We start from the raw sequence: 27956 nt of genomic DNA on the forward strand, positions 1-27956 counted from the left end.
TTTTGGCTGATCGGGAATAATTTTAGCGTGAGCACCAGTGTCAAGGATAGAAGAGCATCCCAATGAGATGGAGGATTCTCCAAGGTAGTTGTGAAAGGAGCACTAATAAACAAATTAACAAAGGTTCAAACAGTTGTGGAGTCTTATTTCCGGACACATCGAGTAGGGGCGGACAGCTTTTTTTCCTCATGGTTGAAGGAGGTCTCAAAAATAACAGATTTGTGGTCTGAGAAGGCCACATTAAAATATGACAGATCATGTGATAGTACAAGGTATAATGTAGCATGACCACGTATGTGTGTGGGCCGATGAACATGTTGCAACGAGTTAAAAGAATAAATATGGTTTAAGAAATCCCTTGCTAAAGGCAACGCACATGTACATTAAAATTACCCAAAATCAAACACTGATCATATCTACATAACAGTCCACTCACAAAATCAGCAAACTGCTGAATAAAGTTCTTAGGGGGTCGATAAATGAATGTACACACTAGGGAGCCGGTCTGCAGTTCAAAACTGGAGAAAACATCCGCCTGGAGAGTCGCACAGTTTTTAAAAATAACTGCCAGACCTCCTCCACGACCTGTCAGTCTAGGATTATTCAGAAAATTACAGTTTAATGGGACGAATTCAGTAAATGGACTCGAGTCTCCACTGCCAATCCAGGTTTTGGTCCTTTCTGTACTTAAAAAATGCATGATATGTGTACAGTATTATGGAACGCGTGCATTGAGGGTAAAAAACTATATATGTGTATGCAAAAATAAAAAAATGTATAGAGGTACCATGGATCTCAGTTAACAGAAGGCAGATTATGAGAAAATTTACAAAAAAGTCACTTTTAGCAAAGCATGTTTCATTTAAAGTTTTGCCACAGCCACTTAAAACAGAACTCCTACATAATTCCAAATGGTTACTCTTTTTTTTTCATGTTTTAAAATTAATGTGGCGATAGTATCGTGTAATTCAGTTACACAAAATATTTTTTTAACACTAAAACACAATAATAAAACACAATAAATAATATATATGATCTGACTAAAGCAGATGGGGTGTTTATCAGAACAATGGCTCAACTGTTGGTCTGTTCCCTATACAAGCTTGTGTGTCCAGAAGACTGAGAATACAGCGCCTTTCATGGTGCTTCTGTCATTTTAGAGCCACGTGTCAGTTCCTCGTATTAAAATAAAACAAGAGTACAAGACAAAATTCACCTCTTCCTAAAATTGCCAGCCTTTCCTTTGCTGTCATTACCAATACTGTACACGATCCGTGACAGACTACATACTGTAACTTGCCTGTGTGTGAGGTAAAGTGTGGACTGCCGTTGTGTAGCTAAACCAGTGACAGAATGGACCACAGGGCTTGGGCTTGGCAACAGTTGGAGCTCAAATTTATTCTCCCTCCCTTACCATTATTGCCTGAATTATTTAGTAAAACAAGTCAGATTGCTTGAGCCAGGATTAAATATGCAAATAAATGTAATACATTGCTGTCCCACAGGTGGATCAGCCAAGCAGGAATTCACACACATCTCCAGATGGCCGGTCTGTCATACCGTCCCCATTGTCATTTTCATTGTAAGTCTTTTCGGCAAAATTAGTTGATCTTTGTTCATTGTAGCATGTTATGACACCTGCTTAGATTATCACAAATGCACTTCTTATAGTTGATCTACCCTCGCTCCACTCAGATGAGCTGCGCGACAGTGTCAAATAAATATAGAGTGAAACTGGCTGAAAATCATTGCATGTAAAATATGAAGAGCGGCTTTATACTACACGCATTCAGAATGGGTATAAACACTTTTGGCATCGATTATTAGCTTAGATAGCAGTGGTATTATTACATTAAAAACCTCTTGAAATACTAAAAAAGCTTTCGAACGGAGAATGGGTGCACGAGAGATTGCCTCATACATCATGTCAGTTTCTCTCCTGCGCTGCCTCCATTCAGATCTTCTCACAGATGCTGAGAGCATTTGGTAAGAGATTAATAAATACTTGGAATTCTGGTTAAAAAATAAGACCTGATTTCCTTAGCCGGTGTCATTTGCAGGGGAAATATGCACAAGCTGCTATTGACTGCATTTTCATGAATGAATTATGCCAGAAAAATGTTGGAAATGAAGAAATGAACAGAGCGGTGTAAAAACATCCTGATGATACCTATACATATATCTATAGTACATCTACATGCATGGTATGTACAGTAATTTGACAACCAATTACAATCTTGCCTTTTTGTAGAACAGCTTTGACATTTTGAATTAACCCCTTTGTTTCTTTTTAAACTGTTTATTTTAATTCCTCGGCTCTATTCAATTGATAGTTTAAACAGAGACATCTTTTGTGATAATCCTTTAGATTCCTCTGATATGTTTATGTAGATAACAGTACAACAGAGATGATCTCTATATTGATGCACCGAACATACAGAACACTATTCTAAAAGAGGAGGAATGAACATAGATTTTAATTTGCTTTGAGACGCTTGCTGAATGTATAATCCAATCACGTTTGTTGCCAGTTCCTTCACGCAAGAATTTCCATCGAAGGTTTTCCACAAACATTTAAACACACGTGGCATTGCAATTTACACGCATCAGTAGTCAGAACAACTCAAAAATGAGCAAGGTTTTACCCTTCTTTTCATGCCCATTCCAGTTTATGTATTCCCACTTGTTTCTTATTTACGGATACACGACCATGTGATTTGAAAAATGTCCTGCTTCTTTGAACATCCTTACCTCTATGATAATAGAATGCACGCATCTTTCCCGGATTGGAAATGCTAAACAATTGCTGACAACAAAGTGGTTTGTGAATTTATTCTAGTCTCTCTATTGAAGTATCACTAAGGTTGTGTTCTGTATGCTTGCTCAGATGCGAAAACTCAAACACACACATACACAAAACACTTGAGTGTGAAGGATTATATCCTAAATGTGAAGAAAACACGATGCTGTAAAACATGACATGACTGTCACACTCTTTGCACATGCTACCTGGACTTTTAAAGGCCCCGACAAATGTTTCCTGATCAAAATCGCATGGAATGTTGGGTATGTTACAAAAGAGGAAATATTCATTGTTTACCGTCTTGATTTCACTTTTGCAGCCAGCAAGGCAATAGAAATATCTTGACTTGCTGCATTTTGATGTGACATGCACATCATGAGCACAGCGGACAACCAGAACAAAGTCTTCAAATGCATCAGTCATTGTAAATTGAAATACCAAGTTAGACTACAGAGACAGAGGGTAAAAATGATATTTCAGGTGTCTAGAGACTTCTGCGACGCAAAGATGCTATTGAGAAAATGAGTTACGGGACATTTTTTTCTCCCTGATACCTTGTCTCCCTGTTTTCTTCGTGTTTACTAAAAAACACTCCTGACATTTCAATGTAGGCAAAAGTACCTTGGGGGGAAATAAAGAGCAGAAAGTGAGATGAGATATTTTGCCTTGTCCAAACCTGAGGTGATATTTCCTGATATTAACCTGCGTTGTGGGTGGAGGTCAGGGGCCACCGAGAGAGAGATTGGTAGAAGAAGGGGGAGCTGGAAAGGGGGTCTTAAAGTCTCTTAGTCTTACACAGGTTTTTTGACACACAGTGTGAGACAAGATAGAGCCAGCACGACATTGGTTAAATTCAACTTAGATTTGACAGGATGCATTTAGAACGAATGCAGGGGCCCGAGTCTGACTTGTTACGACTGACGGGTCGCCACGTCCATCATGGCTGCCCCGGAGTGAGATATTCGGTTTCTCTCAACGCAATGGGTTGGTAGCCGCCATTTTGGCAACAATTTCACACCAGCTTCGCTTTAGAGGACTGGGTGGCATGAGACAATCCATATTTCCTCTATGAATAATTCAAATTATAGCGTCCCATGCGAGTGCTATGATATAAATGGCAGGTGGAAAAGGGTTTAATCTGGCGTTAAAAATGCTAAACATCTTGGCCGTTTACCAACATTGAGCACAAATAGACTTGACTAAGGATTCGATGATTGATGTAAATGCTTTGTTCCGACAAACAGCGGAAATCAGATTTTCATACCTGACATTATTGTTTTGGGGGAAAAAAAGTTATGTAATTATAAAAATGGTCCCAAAAAACAGCCTACGAATGGAAAAAATACAACAGGCCCTGCGATGTTACCGTGCCTCTCAATAAACTACATAACACGTCTCTTTTGATGGCTGTTGTTCACGGCACAATTCAAAAGCCAAGATATACGGACGTACATAACATAGAAGGCTTGTGTTTCAACCACTATTTAAATTCAGACACATTTATGATCACAGGTCAGCGGGGAAGCACTGATGGGCCGAGCAATAGCAGAAGTTTCCGGACAAGTATCCCACAATCTTATCACTCCTGAGACTGACAAACAGTCCCTGACAAAACGTTAGCAGTTAATGTGACTCCAGGTGGCAGATATACTAGCAAGACAGTCTCTTGTGTGCGAGTTAAGTTGTGTTTTGGTAAGACTGGTCATCTTGAACAGGACACAGAGGATCAATCTTCTTTATGTGGAAGACGCACGCCCGTTTAACAGGCTTGAAACTGACCCCCAAAGCTCCAATTGAGACATTATCTGACAACATGCATTGATGTGACAATCTGTAAAATGGGGAATGGGCTGTAAGATGTCTCCATGTATGAGACTGCATATAACTGTAACTGTTACGATTCACACATAAGAGGGTTAGTACTTGTTTTACACAAATAGGTGCAATTGTAATGGAGATATTTGGAAGAATGACAGTAACCAAACAGATCTCATCCCCCATTTACTGCCATATAGGGAAAATAAATGCTATGGGAGTCAATAGGGGATGAGATCTTATGGTTACTAACATTCTTACAAATATCTTGCTTTGTGTTCAGCAGAACAAATACATTTATACAGGCTTGGAACAATCTGAGGGTTTTTCCAGAAGGTGGAAGTGTCTCAAAATGGGTCAATGGGGTTCAATGTCCAACAAATATTTTTTTGTGTGTTCTGCAGAAGAAAGAAAGCCATAAATGTTAGCAATGAAGGGAGTAAATATTTAGATAGGTTTTCATTGCCTTTCAGAGGCTTAATGCCACTCTTTAAATGTTAAAATTATTTGTATTATTGTTAACACTTACAGTGCAGAATAGAAATGAAATTACATGCTGTTCAAAATAAGAACATTTTCTTTCCAAAAAATATACAATAAAAGAGACAAAACAAACCAACAAGAACAGCTGAAAAGACCCATTGGAAAGACGCAATACAATAAGGAAATCTATTGTAAAATTGTGTTATCTGGATGCCATTGGTTCGAACCCAACCGTATTCCCCTTACCGTGAGGCAGGAATACATCAGATGTAGTCTATACATGAGCAGAGCAAGTGTTTAAGACTGGTAAAGAAAATAAATTGTGACGTTACAGATTATTAGTGCTCTATGCTTGGCCACAAGGTGAATTTGCCAAGATTGAACAAGAGACAAAATGTGTTCATTGTCCTTTATGGCAAGAGAGAAGGATGGTGGGTGTAAGGAGAGAGACAAATAGATTGAGCGAAATGCCTCGAGGGAGAGATGGGATGCAAACGTCTCTATGGGTGGGTTTAATGGTTTATGTAGCAGCAGTTCTTCAAGTTAAATCAGTTTCATGACTGTAGCATGAGTCACTTGTAAAACACACCACATGCCCTTTCCCTATGGTGAGAAATTTGTTTGCCTCAAATGTATCCAAGGCCAAAAAATCTACCAAAAAAAGGTTAGGAGAATATAGAGGGGTAATTACAGCACTTTGTAAGTGCTTTGCTGTTGCCATGCCTTTGAGATGGACTTCTGGGAAGTGCTCGATTGTTCCTGAAATTCATGAAGCTGTAATTTTCAGACACATAAGTTGGCCCTCTTCTCCCTTAAGTATTTTGGATGGCGGTGCCAAGCAGAGCAGGAGCTTTCATATGCCATCTTGGTGGAGGGTTGAAAGAAAACAAGAACTCAGCTGGGCTTTTACTTTTAGCTTTATTTTTTGTTAATCGTTTTTTCTGTTTCAGGCTGGTTTCCACAGAACAGGACGGAGGAAAACCCAGCTGTAGAAGCTGACGAGCAAAAGGGAAAATAGAAAAGGAAAGCAACTGCAACAGAGGAGAAGAGAGGAGTTGGCATTTAAAGGTACAGCGGGTATGGCTGGCTCCCATTTCCTCTAACTTAAGTTGACAATATAAAATATAAATTTACTATACTTGTACTATATTTGCTTTTCTTTCCGCCTCCGAGCTCTTATATTTAGGGTGCTTAATAATTGATACTATGTGGAAACAGAAAGTGTAAATTCAACTCATAAATATATTAAAACACGAAATACATATTTATATCTCCCTGTCCAAATGTATTACACGCTGTTCCGGTACAAGTGCAATAATAATGTCAGATTCTGAGATTGATATTCATCCGGAGACTTTTGTCGTTTCCCAGAACACCGAACGGTGAGTTTGTTTCTCCAAGCATGTAAACCCCCACCCAACTCCTCAATTTTCATCAAGGTGAAGTGCAGACAGGGGGACATTTCGGCTCAATATTTCTCAGAAAGACTCTTAAGGAGTAGCTGCCCTTACACGAACGCTGCAGGCAAAGAGCCCATTTTCTCAAATATCACACCGAATCATGGGATCACGAAGATCTAGCCACAATAATAAAGCTCAGACCAATGATGGCACTATATTCTGAGGTCTTACCTGACATTTAAATGTCTGGGGCAGCAACAACCTCAAGCTTAAAGAGAGACGGGTCAGGATATGTCATGTTGGTTATCCCTCTTTAAAAAGAGCCTTTAAAGGAATAGTTCACACAAATATTTAAATGCTGTCATCTTTTACTCTTGTCATTTCAAACCTGTATGACATTCTTTCATCTTCAGAACACGAAAAAAAGATGTTGGTATATTGGTAACCGAACAATGGTGGTATCCATTCACTACTATCGTACGGAGGTCAGTTGCCAACGTTCTTCAGAATATCTTCTTTTGTCATGATTCTCGAGTGGTGAGACACAGAGGACCCAGGTGCAGACAGCGGGTAAGGGGTTAACAAATAATTTAATAAATAATCAAACAAAGACCCACGAGGGGGTAACAGAACAAAACATGGATACATGACAGGACTAAGACTAACTACACTGAAACAAAACTTAAATTAACTCTTTGACATAAACTACACATGACTAAACTAACATAACACAGGAACTCACCACACAAACCACAATGAACCAGCACAAGACAGAAGACACAAGGGCATTAAATAAGGGAGCAAATCAAGAGGGAAACAGGTGTAGGCATTAATCAATAACGAGGTAACAAGAGGATGGGAACAATGACGAGACCCGGAGAGAGTATGGAAGGCCATAAGAACAATAATGTCTCTCTCCACATTTAACATGAGGTTCTGTCATGATCCTGCCACTAAACATGACATGATGCAGCAGAATCATGACATAAGCCTCTCCTAAAGGAGCAGCAACCTGATGCTCCTCAAGGCACAAACAAGACAAGACAGACTGTGACAATGGCAACAATACAACATGATAATACAATAAATCAAAACGGGCAAGCACAAGAGTCCAAGGGAAGGGGCACACAAGAGTCCAAAGGGAAGTCCAAACATGGGCAGACACGGACTGGGTAGCTCCGGCAGACATGAAAACACTAGCCGGCAGACATGAACAGGATGGCCGGCAGACACGAACACGATAGCCGGCAGACACGAACAGGATGCACTGGGCTGGAATGGCCGCATGCACCGGGCTGGAATGGCCGAATGCACCGGGCTGAAATGGCCGCATGCACCGGGCTGGAATGGCCGGCTCCGCCAAGCAGGAAAGCCCGGCTCAACCAGGCGGGAATGCCTGGTTCCGCCGGGCGGGAGTGCCCAGCTCCACCGGGCGGAAATGCCCGGCTGCACCGACCTGGAATGCCCGGCTGGGGATCTTTGGTGGCCACAGGATTCCGGCAGCTTCGACCCTGGAGGGAAGACCGGCGGTCTCAACCCTGTAAGGCAGTCCGGCGGTCTCGGCCCTGAGCAGGAATCCGGCAGTCTCAACCCTGGTAGGGAGTCCGGCGGCCCCGACTCAGGAGGGAGTCCGGCGTTCTCGACCCAGGAAGGGAGTCCGGCAACCTCTAACCCTGGAGGGGAATCCGGCAGTCTCAACTGCTGCCACAACGATCCCTCTGTCTGCTGGGTCCGATTATGGCTGGTTCATTCTGTCATGATTCTCGAGTGGTGAGACACAGAGAGAGGACCCAGGTGCAGACAGCGGGTAAGGGGTTAACAAATAATTTAATAAATAATCAAACAAAGACCCACGAGGGGGTAACAGAACAAAACATGGATACATAACATGACAGGACTAAGACTAACTACACTGAAACAAAACTTAAATTAACTCTTTGACATAAACTACACATGACTAAACTAACATAACACAGGAACTCACCACACAAACCACAATGAACCAGCACAAGACAGAAGACACAAGGGCATTAAATAAGGGAGCAAATCAAGAGGGAAACAGGTGTAGGCATTAATCAATAACGAGGTAACAAGAGGATGGGAACAATGACGAGACCCGGAGAGAGTATGGAAGGCCATAAGAACAATAATGTCTCTCTCCACATTTAACATGAGGTTCTGTCATGATCCTGCCACTAAACCAAGAGAAACATGACATGATGCAGCAGAATCATGACATCTTTAGTGTTCTGCAGAAGATATAGAAGTCATACAGAGGGTAAATAAATAATGACAGAATTTAGTTTTGGGGCTGAACTATCCCTTTAATGGCTGTTGATATGAAAATAGTATTATACAAACATACATTTCATACAAGAGTTTTCCTAAGTTTAAATGGTGATATTTTTATGAAAAAAAGGTGAACATGAGATCTGAGATAAACCTTTAAAGTTGTAAAGTAATCATTAATAATGTTAATATAGGACCTGCTTAGAAATGCAGGTACATGTCTGACAGTTCGAGTAGAGGTCTTGGCAACAACATAAACGTTATGTGACCCAAACTTAAAGGAGCAATGTGGCTCTAGTGGTGAGGATGCGAATTACAACCAAGGGCTCAATCCATTGCTTGCCCCTCCCTTAGGAAGCACTGTGGTGGCTCACACAGAACTAAGATGTCGTCACGTTTTTGTTTCTTTGCTGAAGGTATTTACAAACCACTCTGTGTGGAGCAGTTTATCCATTTACAGCTGCTGTAGAATTCCATGCAATGGGACCCGTGGTGTATAATAGCTCATTCGAGTGTTATAAAAACATAACGCTTCATTATGTAAGGTCTTAATATAGCCCTGAAGACATAGTTGTGTATATTATATTGCATTTCTGTCAATAGATCCTCCAAAAATGTGGACTTTTAAATATAAAATATAAATCAATGGATATTAAATCTACTCATTTACATATTTAACTAAACCTGTGTGGGTAATGTTGAGTTGGTATGCCGGGCAGGACGCTAGTCTGTCACATTTGTGTATAAGAAGAAGGGAAGTCCATGTGGAGAACGAGTAGCTAAGAGAGAGTGAGACTCTGTGTATGTGTGTGTGCGATCGTGTGTACTGGTAAAGTGGGCTTTGGTGGCAGAAGGATGAAAATTGATTTATTACGGCGGTGATGAGGAGCGGCGTGCGGGCGGCTCTGGGGAAGCGGATTGCGTCAACATAAAACAGCGCTTTTGATAGTAATTGCTGTGGGGGTCCCTGAGGACCTGCTAACATCGGCCAAATTTATGCATCCCTGACATAGAACCCCTCTCTAATTTTGCTTCTCTAAAGTTAGTGCTTCAGTATCAGAGTCTCTCTCTCTCCTCTACGTCTCTCGTCCAATACCGGTGTGACTGAGGAAAGGAGCTGTGATCTAATATAATGCAGGTTGCGGTCTGTTTAACGATTCTCTCTAAGGCCTGCTACGCCTGACAGAGATCTTAAACGGCCGAGGCAGTAATCCAATGTCCACTGCATTTTACAGCCCCAAGATTCAGTTATACTGGAATGTAACTTATATTCTTATGGAGCATTAGATGTTTACTGTATGTAAGTCTTTGGCATTGTTTGTGGGTGGAGCGGCTTTGTAAAAACATGTAGCTGAATCATAAAATGTGAATTTATGGCAGTAAGTATCTTTGTGTTTATGCAGAACACTTAAGGAGGTGATTAAATATATCCATTATAACACATACTGCTGCCTTACTAATGTAATCATATACTTACTAATACACTTAAAATGTCACTTCTGTTTTTTGGTACCAGCACTTAAAACGGTCCCCTTGGCACAGCTTTTAATAACAAAGGCTAGGTGGGTGTTCAGCTTTGGCAATTACGAATTGAAATCTAAAGAGTATTTGTCCATAACTCTTGAATCTGCAGATACTCTTATACAGACTTTTTATGACTCTAAAGAACTTCAGGTAGTGTAGCTATTATAATGCAATGCCAGATATATTTTGTCTTCCATCAATGACACTGTTGAATTCACAGCCGGACATTATTCAATTATTTTTCCGATGTAAGGCTTTGAATTTTAAATGACATGTTTTCGGCTGGGAATGCCATCTCATGATGTTGGTTATCCCTCTCCATGTAAAGTAAAAGAGCCTTTAAAGGAATAGTTCACCCAAAAATTTAAATGCTGTCATCTTTTACTCTTGTCATTTCAAACCTGTATGACTTTCTTTATTCTGTTGAACACACCTTTTTTTCTGAAGATGTTGGTATGTTGGTAAACGAACAATGATGGTATCCATTCACTTCTATCGTACAAACACAAAACCTATGCAAGTCAGTTGCCAACATTCTTCAGAATATCTTCTTTTGTGTTTTGCAGAAGATATAAAGTCATAAATAATGACAGAATTTTTCTTTTTTTTTAGGTGAACTATCCCTTTAATGGCTGTTGATATGGATATAGTATTGTACAATCTTAAACTCTCATACAAGAGTTTTCCCACGTTTAAATGGTGTTTATGTTTGTACGTGTAAAGCGTTTTTTTATGAAAAAAGGTGAACATGAGATCTGAGAGCACCATTAAAAAACAAAACACAGATGAACTGGTTCTCTTCCTTCACATTACCAACCTGCCGGCTGCAGCTCTTATGTTTGATGTGATTTAAGAGGGGTCATTTTACAAGCCTTGTCTCTCACTATAATGCACTGCTCTTGTGTTCTTTACCACATCCAAGCAGTCACTGATCTAACACAATCCTATGTCACTTTAGATATTGGCCACATATAGCATAGGACATTTACTCTGTTAATAGAAATATGTACATTGGCAAAAAATTTAAAAAGGACAGTTCACCCAAAAATTTTAATTCTGTCATCATGTATTCACCTTTAGGTTGTTCCTTACCTATGTTTTGGAAGATATACTGTATGGAAGAATGCTTGAAACCAAACAGTTTTGGAGCACTATTGACTTCTATATATTCTGGTGCCCTAGAACTGCACATTCTTCAAAATATCTTATTTTGTGTTGAACAGAACAAATCATTTTACACAGTTTTGATAAAGAAATGATTACAGTACTTTCATTTTTGGGTGAACTATCACTTTAATTTACCAAGATTTTCTGATTCGAAAACAGGTACTTATTTTGTATATTTCACATTTCATTTCATTGGAGTATACAGGTAAATGTATTTGTCTGTATGTCTGTCTGTTTACCTATCTATCTGCTGACATTAATGGACACTGGATGCTTGTTTGCATTTAAACTGATATCAACATCCTGTTTTGGATACAGTAGCTAAGAGCATATGAATAGTCCATAATAGCAGCAAATTGGTCAATTTGTGTTTTATAACACATTTCTGGATCTTTTTGAACACTTTGAAAGCCAAAAAGAGCAGAGAGAACTGGGAGAACCTGCTCCTGAAATCCCTGTCTTTTGATGTTTCATCAAATTTACTGCATGGTCAGCGCAATGGAGAAGGTAAATTAATCATTAGGGTTTGTTTTATGAACTAGAGAGACATTTTTAAAGGTACAAGTTCGAAAAGATTTGTCAGTACTAGATTTACTGTTTTCTGTTGGCAGATGCTTTTATTCAATGTGAATAACAGCGCATTCAAGGTATACAAAGAATCAGTATGTGTGTTCCCTCAATCCCATGACCTTTGTGCTGCTAATGCAATGTACCTATTGAACAAGTACTCACACTCATAGTGCTGACATTTTATAAATAACCTTAGGCCACTATGGAATCCAGCCTTAGAGGAAGAATATTACCTGCTAAGACACTGAGGGATAATCAGCTAGATGGAGCAAAAACAGACAGAGGTCACAGTCTCACACCTGACAACTCTGAGGTCTGTTCACAAGCAGCAGGCTGGAACACATACAGTGCGTCCAAAGCACATAACGTAAGAAAACAAATGACATTCATTAATAACATGATTTAAACATCTTTTTATTTAATTACTCATAAAAAACACATTTTCATCTTATTATTCGAATGTCTAAACTATTATGATCTAGACTACAACAGAGAGCCCTCAGACCTTAGGTGTTTCTTGAAGAATGCTACAGAACTTCCAGAGCTCTGCCTAGAACGCATCTCAGCGTCTGCATGTAACCCAAAGACAGCCTCCGTCAGCCTGCCGCTGCCATGTCCTACGCTCATGCAGGGTGTTACTGACTATAAAAACATATATTACACTTTTCTGGACTCTGTTGCCACCACATCATCTGGCCAGCTCCGATCCTGACACTTGAGCGGAAGATAAAACAGCAATTGTGGGATGCCCTGGACTGTCCACCCTGGTCGCGAATTTGCAGCCTGATAGAACATTCAGCATCACAGAGACCTTAAGTGAACCTTCTGTAAGGGGAACTGAGCAGGCCGAGAAAAGGAGATGCAGAAACTGATTTCACTGACATCTTATACAGTCCTAAAATGTTGATTTTCTTGTATAATTTCCTTTTTGCATATTACTTTATGTAACTGAATTTATTGCAATTCATTACATCCCCAACACCTCCAAAAGTTAACCAAAGTCAGTTGTTCAGCCTCAGGACCTAAACCCCTTAAATGTTTTAACATCATAAAAATATTACTAATAATAAGGAGAATGTAAGTCTCTATGACCGTATGAAGTTAACCAAAATGTGATGTTCCAATAGGAAGGCTCAGAGATGACGTATATTTACATGCAAAACCCGGAAGCGAATTAGCATTTTAGGACTTCCGATTCTAAAACTCCTACGTCTATGGGTTTTTTGAATGGGTTTTTGGTAAATCGCCCAAAATAAGGTCTGTGGTAAACAAAACCTTGAAAAAATATTTTCACGTTTTATTCTATGACACAAAACACACCAATGATATGCCACTTTTTAAGCGTTATTGTGTCTTAAAAACAGTGGGTGCTAACAAGTTCCTTAAAGTGACTACCTTTGGTGGGGATGTAAGACATCATTGTGCATATAAAGCTCACATATAATGCAACGTGGCACAAATGTCTTAAAACGTAGATGCAGATTCATTCACAGGGTAATTACTTACCAGGGAACACATTTTTAATAAAGTTTGAAAGACTTTTCGGAGGCGGTAATGTTGATATCGAACGACAAAAAGTGTAGTCTGTTCATAGCATCGTGTTAGCTTTCTACTTCTGCCGATTGTATTTCAGCTTCAAAAGTAACAAATGTGGTGTACATTTGTAAAGATTATCTTGATAGACAAAACATGTAAACATCATAAACCTTACCTTTGTTAATCACAGAGCTTATTTTTTGAAATCTTCCAAAAGACTATGGAAAAAATGCATAGGCTTTCAGTCGAGGGAACCAGCGTGGCACTTACGTACTTCCGGGTCAGCTCAACAACAGAATAGCTTTGACAGACAAACATTGGCCTTCTGAAAAAGCCCATTCAGAGTCCTGAGCTTAAAACAACTGAGATGTTTGGGCATGACCTCAAGAGACTGATTCCCACCAGACATCCTTAGAATACAATGCACTTTGAAAGTTATTCACTGTGTGTTAAATAAAGACACTGAAATGAATGACTGTCTGTGTATTATACAGTCAGTTGTGTGTAAACTGTTGACCGTTTTTATGATGTAGCTGAAGATCATAAAAGGCTTCACATACTTTTCCTGCAACTGTGTAGTTTTTTTGTGAACGTTTTCTGTTGAGTGCAGTTTGTTCTGTTCAGTCCTTTGATCAAATGCTATCGTCACTTATCATCATCAGTGTCTTTAAACAAACCTTAAGGTCCACAAAACAGAAAAACAGGACAATTACTTACTAGTTTATTGTTACATTAATAACTAATGCTTCAATGGTTTTGTCGCAGTTACTAATGCTCTTTTAACAGTACGCATTGAAACTTTCTACAAACAAACCTGCTGACTTGTAAAATATTCTGACAGCTTTAATGTTTGTCACACACAAACCACTTACAAAACAGAACAAGAAAACATGCCCGAAGGCAGCAGTTTGGAGAAACAAAAATAGAATCTAATCAAAAGGAGATAAAACTTGTTAGTGAAATTACCAAGCAAGTGTCTATGGCTGTTTTCTTAATATCATGGCAGTATAATCCAGGCCTCCTTTCAAATAGCCAGTGATGGCGCTGAAGATCTTTTTACGGCAGCAATTAAAAGATAATGACTAATGAACTGTCATTCTTTATGAATTGCAGGTAAATTATTAAGCATAACAAGTGACCGTCAAGGTTCATGCACAGAATGGTAGATTGTGCTGTGTCGTAGAAATCAAAACTATCCATGATCCTGCAATGCCTCCATAGTGCCATCTCTGTAAGAAGATGAAACAGCAGCTTACTTTATATATACGTCAATTCATATGATAAATCTTTATTAGAAGCTCACTATTGCAAATGGGGTAGGGTAAGGAGACAGTTTTGAAAACTGTTCTACTATATACTTGCTTAAAGTTACAATAGAATCAAAATGACTATTCTTATTTTTAATGGAATATTGCAGAGTTTTATTCATTATTGGGAAAAACTTGAAGTTAACCAAAAAATGGCTGAAATGTAACTAAAATGAACACAAAATCTAAAAACAATAAATAAAATAAGTTTCAGATGCTGTGTTACTTGTATATACATCACAATAGAGAAAGAAGGATTACGGAATTGTTCTTTTTGGGTGGATGGACCCTTTAATAAGCATTGTCAGAGGGATGGATTAATATATTGGATAGATATCAGACTCTAGTCAGCCTGCGAGAAAATCAGCAAGTTGGCTAATTCAGCAACACGGTGACTCATAGAAAACTAAGCTTCAATAATTGATGTTCCTCTCCTCTATAATCAGAGAAATGTAGGAAATCAAAAGCCTGAGTGAGAGAAAAGTGTGTGTGTGTGTGGGTGAAGAAAGAGAGAGACTCTGTGTACCAAGACTAACCAAAGGTTTGACGAATGTCTACAACAAAGTGCTTAGAGAAAGATTTATCCCTTCAACATCTCCACATCTAATAAAAGTTCTGCAAACTCCCATGACTCATTCATCACAGGTCAAAATCGAAAGCGTATGGGGATTTGTTGTGTCTGGAAAGCATGATACATCACGCCGCCTTCGTAAAAAAAAACATCAAAGCATTTGCTGAGAAACAAGTTCACATTACACTACATATGGGTTTTGTCTGTGAGGTAAATCTCACATTGCTAAGGTTCCATCCGGAGGCAGTGAAGTGCAGAGGCGTTATTGCTCAGTTAGATGTGTTAAATTCTGGTGCAAACATAAGCGACTACTGCTCAGTGACCGTCCATCACCTTACCAGGCGGCATGCATCGGTAGCCTATTCCAGCGAGATGCCTGCCTGTCAGGCCTTATTAAGGACCTTTACTAAAACACAGCTTCTCCAGCGGGCTGAAGGTTCTGTCACATAGCAAACCCAGGTTAACTGTAAGCCACATTAGTATTTCCGTAACCTAATTTTCACCCTTCATGAGCAAATAAGCCACCGAAAAACATAGAAAAGATGATATGTTAGCTTAGGATATATCATAATATCACACATAGTCTTTCTCACAAAGTTTCCACAAAACGAGACTGACAGAATGGGGTTTGACTTGAGAACCTATCATCTCCGATTATACTTTGAAAAGGCCAATAAACTTGGCGAATGGGACGGCACGCCAGTTCCCATTCATTTACCTTTTTGGGCTGAGGAACTTGAGAGGCACCCTCATTCGCTGCAGTGGGCCGGTGCAGTGCTCGTGGCATGATGGATACAACGTGCTGCGCCGCGTCACAGTTTCCAGCGGAACGACACTGACCGGCACAGGCGAGTCACGAATGAGCGGCCTTTGCCGATCGTAACCATCCAGTGGTGTAGTAAGACATCAATTCTTGTGACCACGACGAGAGGTTCTTACTACCAGCCGTACAGGCGGTGGCCTTGCTAAGTAGGCAGCCCAACACTGTAAGGAGCACTGGGAAGCGCTACCCCCTCACCTGAGGAGACCACTTCCTACCTCAGGGAGGTGTTTTAGTGGAGGTACCTACATGGTCTTGCATGCAGGAGAGAACTAATGGGAACAATGTTCGGTTTTACCACGAGAGGTGGAGGCCATGGGCTGCCAACATGGGAGCTGGCTCATGAGGATACATCAGACGGAACCGCCCTGTGGGGGGTTACTACGTGTGGAGCTCTAGGTCCAGTTAGAGCTATACACTAAGTGCTCAGGTAGTACCCGGCCTAAGGAGGCAGGCTGCTCTGCTCAGCCTGGCACCAAGCAGTGCGTTATGATGGATGGAATGCCTATACTTCGTCGAGTGGAGGACACAATGGCGAGAGACCGACAGAAAGGGAATTGTATAACAGGATGGAAATAAAAAGCTTGATTTGGGAGAAACAATGTGTGCAAATCGACCATTAACTTTGGCATAACTCCCTACATTTAGTAAATTCGAAGCAGTTTAGCTTTTGCACATATACTTTGATCATCCACAAAAAAAGTTGCATATCAAGAGGGAGAACAGAGGATAGATTCTTTTCACTGTTGCCAGGCAACTAACCCAGCAGTTCTAATGAGAACTCATGTGTAAACTTCATACAACACAAGGTTCAGTGATAAGGACACAGACCTGCAATAATGGGGTTGCATTTTCTATCTGCCATAGATATCCCCAAAGGACAATGGCGTATAAAAACAAATAACTGCAGGCCATATCGATTGTACAGCTTTGGTGTGTATGAGGGAGACAGAAGATGCAAGTGGGGGATTGTCTTCCTGCTCCCAGCAGAGCAGCTCAGCGCTAAAAGGACTTTGCTTTGTGACAATGTTTATGCATCAGTCACCCCATTTCTCCTCTCCTTCCACATCTTTAGATTAAGGTCTCCATCTAGTGACAGCTTCTCAATGCAGCGGAGAGAAGGTATTTGCCCTGCAAGTGCAACGTGTTAATTATGCAGATGAAGTTGGGCACAGGTGAGATGCATGTCATTTACATGTTAGCTGATTCATAGTAATCAAATTAACATAAAAAAGCTAATATTATGTCATAATGAATAACAGAATCTGCCAAATGCATACATCTAAAATCTAAGAATCTTTAAAAGAAGTAAAATTTTCCATAATAAAAAAGGAATGTAAACAAATTTAACAGCATCTCTATATTATGTGAATAGCAGTTGGATTTTTGAAGTCAGTTTAATATAATTTAAGTGTATAAGGCCACTTTTATAGAGTCTACATAAGAAGAGAATGGAGACTCATAAGAAAAATGACAGAATCAATTTCTCTACACCAATTTGATTAAATAGAGCAAATTGTTTAAGTATCCTGCATAGATATTTTTCCTGAGAAAAACTGAGATCTCACAAATGTTTTTAATAGTCTCAGAAGAAATCTTAACAATGTCAGACACTGAGCTCAGATTCGTCTAAAAAGTCTGCAACAGTTTTAATATGGACTTTCCAATCCAATCAATTGACCCAAAAACTATAATCCACAAATAAATATAGAGTTTCACAAATATGTTTTAAATCCACATATGCAAAAAAGCTAACCATAAATATATATTAGACATTCCACAAAAATAAATTGAATTCACAAATAAATACAATGAGATTTGGAAATAAAAAATATTTACAAATTTATTTGAATGGCATTTACACACGACAGCTTTAAAATACTATTTATTTATTTATTGGCAAATAAAAACCAGTGGTTAGAGCGTTGGAGCTTGTGATCAGAAGGAGCTTGCCGGTTCGAATCTCAGTGCCAGCCGGTCATGACTGAAGTGCCCTTGAACAAGGCACCTTACTCCTGATTGCTCTGCAGTAATGTGCCACTGTAAAAAAACTACTTGTAAGTCGCTTTGGATAAAAGCGTCTGCCAAATATGTAAATCTAAATAGACAAAAAGCACTGGATGTTACAGGGCATTTCAGGAGATCCCTGAAAATATGCGGAAGATGTGTCCCGGGATGACGGGATCGGTTGATTTTGGTTCGAACTGCAAATGATTTTCTGGAACCTGTGCGTGCGTTCACACACATCCTAAAGACATGTGACGGGTAATGTACTGTAATGTTGTCGTGAACGTAGAGCTGTCACGGTGAAGGAATGTTTCTTGCGTTGATTTTGTCTTTTTTATAGTTTTTAGTCACCGAGATCTGCAGGGACTGGGGTGTACACTTTTATCAAGTCATAAATGCTTCAGTCGTTTGTTACTAACATTTGGACAATGCTGTAAACACAACCAATCATTACTGAGTAGTATAAAGAAGAGGCCATTCTCATTTCTTAGGTATTCACGCATTTTCGACCGCCACTAGCCGCCATGTTTGCTACCTGAATCTTAGTGCAGAGCAAAAGGTGATTAGCTGAAGATAGAACGTTCCCTATTGGTCAACAAAAGCGGAAGTTACCCGATTGGCTTGAGTAGATAGTGGAGTCCACTTGTGTATTGTGCGCACGTCTTGACATTAGGAATGTTTCAAAATCAACAAATGCACACAGAGCCATCCACAAATGCATGCACTGATCCACAAATGCGTGCAGTGATTCACAAATTCACAGAAAGCAATCTGCAAATGTGCAGAAAGCAATCCACAAATGTGAAGAAATATTTTTTATTTTAAATATTTTTTATTTCCAAATCTCATTGTATTGAGGTGTGAATTCCATTTATTTTTGTGGAACGTCTAATATACAGTATATACTGTAGTGTGTATGGTTCACTTTTTTACCATTTGTGGATTTAAAATTGTTTTGTGAAACTCTCTTTATTTCTTTGTAGGTTATAGTTTATTTATTCAGAATATTGCAACAATTCTGTTCCCATAGAAATACAATTAGAACTCCATCAAATCCTCTGAGAAAATGGGAAAAATGGGAAATTATCATATCATTTACTTAAAGGTGACTAAAGATAAAGAAACGTTTTTATTTTGTTTTATGCGGATACAGTAAGCTGAGCTAACAATAAGACAAAGGTCAGTCCCATTGTGAATGACACATATTTGCCTTTGTAAGCCTGAATGTTTGTTCCCTACATGTGTGCTCGGCTTCTCTCTGCCTTGTCAAAACATCAATATAAATGTACTTCATTACACTTTCTGCTTGTGCAAGATGTCTTTCAGAAACTGACGGAGAGCCGAGCCACAGAAAAAAGCTTGTACAATCCCTCTGCAGTCCTCTTGATCCCTAATGAAATTTAGAATGTGCAGTCTCTCCGCCGCACTGCCAATCTTTTCCTTCATCGCAGGTGTTCTTGTTAACCAGCAGGTTTAATTGCATATTCACCCCAGCAGTCATAGCAGAGCGTGCATCTCAAGTTTGTTAAAGTCAACTAACATGTGGGAATTGACCTGCCGCCGACAGACAGCGTGTATACTGCTCATGGTAAATTTGATGAGATGCTGCGAAAAAGACATTGCATACAAATATCCCCAGGAATATTGTTGTTGAAAATATGCTTTTTTCTAGTAAATTTCACAGCTAATACGAGTTGCCTCTTTAAGACTGGATGACACTGGGGTCATATGTTGTGTTTGTTTGTGTGATTCAGAAGAAAAATCTGGGAAGAATCTCATTTTAATCTAGAAGATATTGGGATGCTCCACCCAAAAACTTTAATTCTGTCACGAATTACTCCCTCCACCCGCACCCCAAGTTGTTCTAAACCTGTATTAATGTCTCTGTTCAGTTGAATACAAAGAAAGATATTTAGAAAAATTTTAGCAACTCACATTTCTGGGACATCATTGACTCTCATGAAAAATTTTAAATGGTAGTTAAAAATGCCTTAGAACTGGTCGCTTTCCTTTTTCCCATAAAATATCTCATTTTGTGCTCAGCAGAACAAAAAATAATAATAATACACTACTTTTTCGTACTATGGTTGTCAATGATGTCCCAGAAATATCAGTTGCTAACATTTTAGCAATTGTTTCTTTCCTTGTGTTCATCAGAACAAATAAATGTGTGGAGGATTGGACAACTTGAGGTTGAATAAATGATTACAGAATTTTTGGGCGGAGTCTCTTTAAAATGATCATGCAACGTTCATATAACTATTCGTACAAAAATTCCGATCCCAATCCCAAATTCATGCAATGCTTTATGAATTCATTCGCTTCATGCTCGTTTCATGACATTTCCATCTCAATGACTTTAGACAGAGTCGCTAACTACCTAACTTGTCAAAATGACCTCTTCAAATGAGCCCTTGTTAATCAAACCTACATTCTCACTCGACACAATGACAGACGCCTCTCGTGTCTTTAAATTCTGTCCTATTAGCAGCAGCGGCACATTGTAAAGCGATGTGCGAATATAAGACGTCAGTTCTGCTCGAGAAGCAAGAGGTGATCGTTTTAACAGAGGCGAGACACGGCGAAGGTCATTTATTCTGCTGAGAAGTGTGCGATGAGGCATTTTGGCGCTGGCACTCCTTTAATGTCCCTCTATTAGTATATATCAGGGTGATCTGTCTTTATCTATACCAGCTTCAATGAGAGAGAATCAAGACCGGTGACCTTGAGAACATGGGAAATGTCACAGGTTTGATCTTCTTCCCACAGGATCTACGTCTGCATGGCTGCCCACACGAGTGAGTGCCAATATCGATTTAACACAGCAGGCAGTCGAATGATGTAGAATTATAATGGTGGCCAATGTAATTTCCATCTGTCTTCGCAGATCACTTTTTTATTTATTTTATTTGACCATTAAGGAATACGAAGCCAACAAATATAATCAGCTGATAACGAAGAGCAAACATCTGAGCGCCCCACAGTACAAGACATGTCCCAGTTGCATTATGAGTATAACTGACACCGTTTCAGAATGCTTTTGAGAGTTTCTTCATATCGCTGCTGAAACCTTGTATGTGCTGATTTGTGATCTTTATTTTTTGCCATGAATCATTTTTATAAGTCACCCTTTATGTTTGTCACTGGGCCTTGCGCATATCTAACCATTAAAAAAATGCTTTGACAGCACAGTATTTGGTCGTTTTTAAAGTGCAGGGGTTATAAGAAAATGATGATAAGAAAAAGAGAATGATAAGAATTATTTCCTTACAATCAATAACCTCACCTGATCCCGAACACACACTTTAAAGTTTGATGAATCATCTACTGGATTAATAGTTGTGCTCTTACACGAGGAAGGGGGGTAATTTAGTATTGACCCTTCAAATATTCAACACACCCGCAGCAAATCAGTACATAATGAGCAGAAACCCCACATTTTTTCTAAGAGAAGATCAAGAGAGTACTTTCATCTATGCACCTGTGAGGGCAATTAATAAAGTGTTTCTCCTTTGATCATATGTGTTAACTGGTGGTTATATTGCACAACCTTATCCACAAGTAGGGCTGGGCGATGTCTACCTACCAAATTGGCAGACATATGTAATATCTTTACATTATGTCAATTGTGTGCTTTTTAAAGATGTAGTAAACGATATTTTTAGAATTTTAAAGCGAACTGCATAGCGTTACACGGACAACGTGCACATACTGTATAAAGCTAGGCTATTGTCAGCTGGCCATTAATCTAATAAAAATAAAGATCACATCCAAACGCTACCTTTTTACATTTTTAAACATTTTCTCTACGTTTTGTTTTTAAGACGATAAGTGGAAAAAACACCTAGTTTACATCCAGCATTAGATGATATGTCCACATGATGTGAGATGTTGCAACAGATTTTTGACAACACATCGGTAAAATACTAAGGTAAAAAGAATCCTTGCAAATCCAGTTCTTACTGTCTCGCGTTTCTATTGAAGACCATACATTGTGTTCATGATTACATGAATCTAATTGAACTCAGTCTAGTGGTGTTTAATGTTCGTTATATATTTGCTTGAGATAAGCGGTCCACATTTTAAAGATTGTCTTTTAAAACCTCTACAGTACCTCACAGGAGCAGTCCATCTTAACTTTAGATCTGTTTCCGACATGAAATAAGCTACGCCTGGTTGTAAGTGCAGCCACGAATTAAAAATGACTTAAAGTGTCTGCTGATGTCACCATGATGAAGGGGCGTTTCAATGCTGAAAAATATGCGTCCAAAATGTCATTTTCTCAGGATACATTCCTAATTTTGAAATTCTGTCAACGGGGAATTAGAACCAGATTGTGTAGTGATATAATTAACCCTGCAGGGTCTAACTTGGCCATTCTAACCAGCCAAACCCTGACCCTATAGATGTAGCCAAAAATGTGTCATGTGCACAGGAGTGAATGTTTTATTTAGCCTAACAAATATTCATTATGGGCATGTCTGTTACACATTTTCTGAGCAATTTTATGTGATAAGCCTTTTTTACGACTCTAGAGTAAATTAGAAAATGAACAAGCTGGCAGCAAAGGTCGGTGGTTTAATATGAGCTGTATCAAAATCACCCCTTTAATTCAAGTCACTCACAGAATAGGGGGGTATGGGATATGAGCCGCACCATATCAGTGGAAGATACTTTAAATAATCTGTTTATATTTTAAATGTTACTTTGTGCAAAGACGAAAGGGGTTGAATGTGTAAAGCTGTGCGCCAGATAAAGATTTTCATGCAAGTCTGACTGGTGTGGTAAATCAGATTAGTTAAAGTGGCAATTAAATAAATGTTTTTGAAATAAGTCTTGTCCCGGGGGGCAGTCAGTTTCCGCAAATGCTTTTTTTATCTGTGCAAATTAGACACATTAGGATGAGGAGGATATTTGCATATCAGTACATACAATACTGTGCAATAGCTAATAACAAAAAATGTAAAGATGAACTCCGTTGGAAGATTTCATCAAATGTGTTCTTGTAGCTCAACAGGTAGAGAATTTCATTAGCAATAAATGTATACATGCAATTAGATTTTTTGTGGAAACTAGTAACTTGCAGTTATTGTATATTGCCAAGTATGACTTATCGCTGGTTGTTAAAGTTTGTCAAAGAAATTTAAACAGACTTGGGATAACTTGAGGTTGAGTAATTTAGGACAGAGTTTCATTTGTGGGAGAACTATCCCTTTAGAGGGATACTTCTGGCAATAAACTTTTCTCCATGTTTTACTCCCCCTCAAGGCATCCTAACTGAATATGACTTTCTTCTTGAAGAATAAGGCAGTCGGAGTTACACTACTACGTGTCATTTTACGTCCAAGCGGTAGAAAAGGAGTGAATGGGCAACCAAGTTCCAAAAAGTATACCCATCAATAAAATAACTGCTCGTCTTAGCTCTGTGGTCTAAACCAGGGGTTTCCAAAGTAGGGGTCGGGATCCCCCGGGGGGTCGCAAGGTCGAAATGAAACGTTGGTTAAAATTGACCAAAGACAACGCAGGGAGGCCAGTGGAGTTACGTGCCCTCAGTTACGAAAATGCCTGTGTTCTGTCAAATTATTTTAAATTGATTTGAATTTTAAAACGCAAGATACCCTCTCAGATTGTCCTACCAGTTTAAAATAAACATGTAGTTTTAATTTACAGCACAAAATACCTCTCCTGCGCCTGAGGCTTGTTTTCCCGCGCAGGGGAGACGGCATCTTTTTGGAACAAAATGAAAAATGCAGCGTTCATCACCAGAATTTACGAAATGCCTGCATAATTTTCCAGGAAAAACAATCCTCAGGGTCACAGCCAGGAGAGAGATAACCGAAGCTACAGATCAACATTAAAAGCACTGTCAGTATGGATATTTCTCTTAAATGCATCGATTTGCTTCAGAAGACCTTAGTTAAGACCACATAGCCGTGTCGACCAGTTCTTTGATCTATGGATGCACTATTTGGAACTTAAAGAACCTGACACCCATTCAATCCCATTCTTCCGTTTGGAAGTAAAATGATATGTGGTATTATGACTACGACTACATTATTCTTCAAGAAGAAAGTCATATTCAGTTAGGATGCCTTAAGGGGGAGTAAAACATGTGGAAATGTTGTTTCATGCCTGAAGTATCACTTTAAGGGTGAGTAAATACATTAAATGCACCAAAGGACCTTTTAGATAAAATTACACAATCACATGGCAATGACAAGATGATCTTAATCTTTAAAACTGCTGATATTCATTATAAAAGCACTGTGGTGTGTTTTGCTAAATAGACTGTTTACTGCAATTGTGCGATTTTCCTCAAAGGAGAAATCCCAAAAATAAATATGATGCCATCATTTACCCTTAATTTGTTCAAAACCTGTTTAAAATCCTTTCTTCTGTTGAACAAAAAAGGATATATTTTGAAGCTAAACAGTTCTATGGCACCAATGACTCCTATAGTAGTTTCGTCTCTACTATAGTAGTCAACAGTGCCCCAGAACTGTTTGGTTACCGACATCCTTGCATTTTTCTTTCTCTGTGTTCTCTGTGTTAAGCAAAAAAACAATATTTATACAGGTTTGGGACCACTTAAACGGATTGTTCACCCAAAAATGAAAATTCTGTCATTAGTTACTCCACCTCAAATGGTTCCATACCTGTCTAAATGTATTTGTTCTTTTAAAATATTTGGAAGACTCCCATTAATCGCGGTTATGTCAAAGGTGCTCGGAACTTTTGTGTTTTCCTAAATTCTTCAAAATATCTTCTTTTATGTTCAACAGAACGAAAAATATACAATAATTCACCCTACTATGAAGGTCAATGGTGCACCACAAATATCAGTTGCTAACATTCTTCCATATTTTTCAACCAAACAAAGAAACATAACAACAAGTTTATCTATCCCTTTAAGGTCTGGTAAATTGTGACAGAATGTTTTCTTTTGAGTAAATCTCTTTAAAGATATATTGTCCTAGTTAGCATTAGCTTTGTTTCCTGACAGCATTATGCACAAGTTAATACATAGGCAGGATTCTGCAAATCATAAACATCTTCATAGCAATAAGCAGTAGGTTGCAATGTCACAATAAGTTTCGTGGGGAAAATGAACGGCCCTGTTAGACAATGAGATATATCAGAAAAAATGCCGTAATTGCAGTCAAAATGAGACAGAAAAATTTTATCCAGGGGAGTGTTCATCTTTTCAAGGGTGATGAGGTGTGGAAATGTTACCAGTTTATAACTTTTAATGAAAGCAGGAGCGCCATTTAAACAGCCTTAATTTGCAGATATTTACATATTTACAAAACACGTAAAAAAAGAAGCCCCTCACACCGGGAATATTTTTCTCTCCTGTTTTGAGTCGTTTAGAGCTGAAAACAATTGGTGCTTTTTGCACCTTCCAGATGGTACTTAAAAATATCAATTACAGGCTAGTTCAACTGTTTGCAAATGAATGAATTCATTAGAAGAAGAACAGGCTGAGAGTTCGAACTAAAGCACCGTGTCTGAAAATCACCTCTGTCAGTTAGAGACCATGCAGTAACGTAAATCAATTAAACAGATGCAAAAGAACAATTTTTTGCCAAGAAACAAACTCGGGCTGCTGCATGTACTATACTTTAAAATACTTTATTTTATTATGCAGAGAATGTAATAAATGAAAAAGTGGTTTGGTTTGATGCATTTGTTAAAAATAAAGATATAATGGTTTTGATGTGATATTTTTTATTGGCATATCCAATTGGCACACTCATAGGCACACAGCATTTGGTAAGAATTCTTCTTCAGATATGAACAATTATTGTCACCTTTAGCAAGTTGTTCAAGGTGTTAGTAAATGCACTTTCCCTTTTGTACTTGTTTGCATAATTTGTTTCCGTATTGAGATTAAAACAAGTTTTGTTTGTTGTTTTGTGCCAGACTCCCCCTGAAGTCCTTAAGATTTTTTTGCCTCTGGTGTTGTAAATCAAATTTGTTAACCAAATTGTAAGCAGTGTCTGGTCTGACAGGTTATGACTGGAGGGAGCTTTCATTTTTTACATCCCTGGCCTAATTCAGATGGTTATGCAAATGCAGACATTAAAATTAGCGTACGGTTGATATTCAAACTACCTTTGCTACCTTCTTTGATATGCAAAAGTTCTTTTTCAGACTAGAAATGCCTTGGTCCACATCAAGCCTGTCTAATTGTAAAACTGATTTTCAACAGAGTGCATAAAAAGTAGTTTACACTAAACAGTGTTTAAAAAGCTTTTCTGCGGCCACGATGGATATCTGAGTTGGTCTGCATTAAATCAGCAAGTTGTATTTGATTAAGCCTAGTTAGTCAGTTTTCAAAAACACATCTTATGATAACGCATGCATGATGGAAGCTGTAAATGAAAAAATTAGTAGAGTTTGGATGAATTGAACAAATAACATTTAAAAAAATATAGATTATTTTCCAAGACGTTAACACTGGGCCAGAAGAACTTCCTGTTACTTATTATTATTTAGTATATATATAAGTAAGTCTTAAAGATGTTTGTTCTAAATCTGTTGGTTGTATTTTGTACAAATATTTGTTTATTGTTTAAAAACAAAACAGGAAATGTTGGGCTAGCGTTATTCAATTAACGTTCAAAGAGATCCGGTCTTAATTATTTCTTCCAAACAGAGGTCCGGACAATATGTTTAAAATATATATATATATATTCAGTCAATTGAGCCCACTTGGATATATGTGACCCTGCTTGTGAAAACCCAGCAAAAGTATTTTTACTGTTTGTAGCAAGGTTCAGTAAAAGGAAGGAATGAGGCGGGAACCGGCGAACATAAACAACTTTTAATATAATAAACACACAAACAAACAAAACAAAAGTAAAATGTCAGCAGCTCCCTCACGGTCGACTGCCGGCCACACAAGCACAATACATAAAGTCCAGGCCTGGTCCTTTCTCGGCCTTCCCTGTTGTCGCTCCTCTCTTTTGCTTTTGTACAACCAAATTTAAACCGTCGAAATTTTCAAATGTTTTAAATTGTTTATTAGACTATGTCTCGTGGTCCGGATGAAACAAAGCAAAGGTCCGGATCCGGCCGGGGTCCACCAATTGAGGATGACTGGGCTTGATGCATTGGCCAAATAGAAATACTGTACGCTGAAGTACGTAAGTACATTAACCTGAGTCCTTTGCCTTCACAACATACATTACAAGCAACATGTGCTTTGGACATCAGAGAGAGTCTGATGTCTGAATTGATTTAAAGTGTTCACATTCCAAAACTCTAGCAAACTGCTCTCTAGCGAACAGTTCTGGGTGTAGGATTCAAGTGTCCCCTGACAGGGACTTTAAGTGAGTGTGACATGACTGTGCCTCGCATCATTTATGACAATACAAGCATCATGAATCTGGAAATGGTTCTCACCGGTGTCATCTAATCTGCACAGGCATTGACTCCACTTGTATACTTGCCTTAAACAGCCAAGATTAAACAGAATATTTAGTCAAAAGGGAAAATATACATGGACCAGCCCAAGAGTTGACCATCACACAGCAGATATTGTACAAAGGACAAACAGGTGCACAATTCCTGTTTTAAATCCAATGTAAAAAGAGGGACACTGTCTGCCACCCTAGCTGTTAATAAAGCAACACCTAATATAAAATTTAAGCTAAGTAGA

At 38.8% G+C, this 27956-nt stretch overlaps 1 long non-coding RNA gene across 1 annotated transcript in view; it reads left to right on the plus strand.

Annotated features, from left to right (window-relative positions):
- The first annotated feature begins 8285 nt into the window (after nt 1–8285).
- The window catches only part of LOC306897037, a 91377-nt gene continuing 71706 nt past the window's right edge, over nt 8286–27956 (plus strand). Inside the window, exon 1 of the long non-coding RNA XR_013786974.1 lies at nt 8286–8308. This is a non-coding gene — a long non-coding RNA (uncharacterized lncRNA). The remainder of the gene's footprint in view (nt 8309–27956) is intronic.

Source organism: Barbatula barbatula (assembly GCF_947034865.1).
Source record: "Barbatula barbatula genome assembly, chromosome: 8".
NCBI lineage: Eukaryota > Metazoa > Chordata > Actinopteri > Cypriniformes > Nemacheilidae > Barbatula > Barbatula barbatula.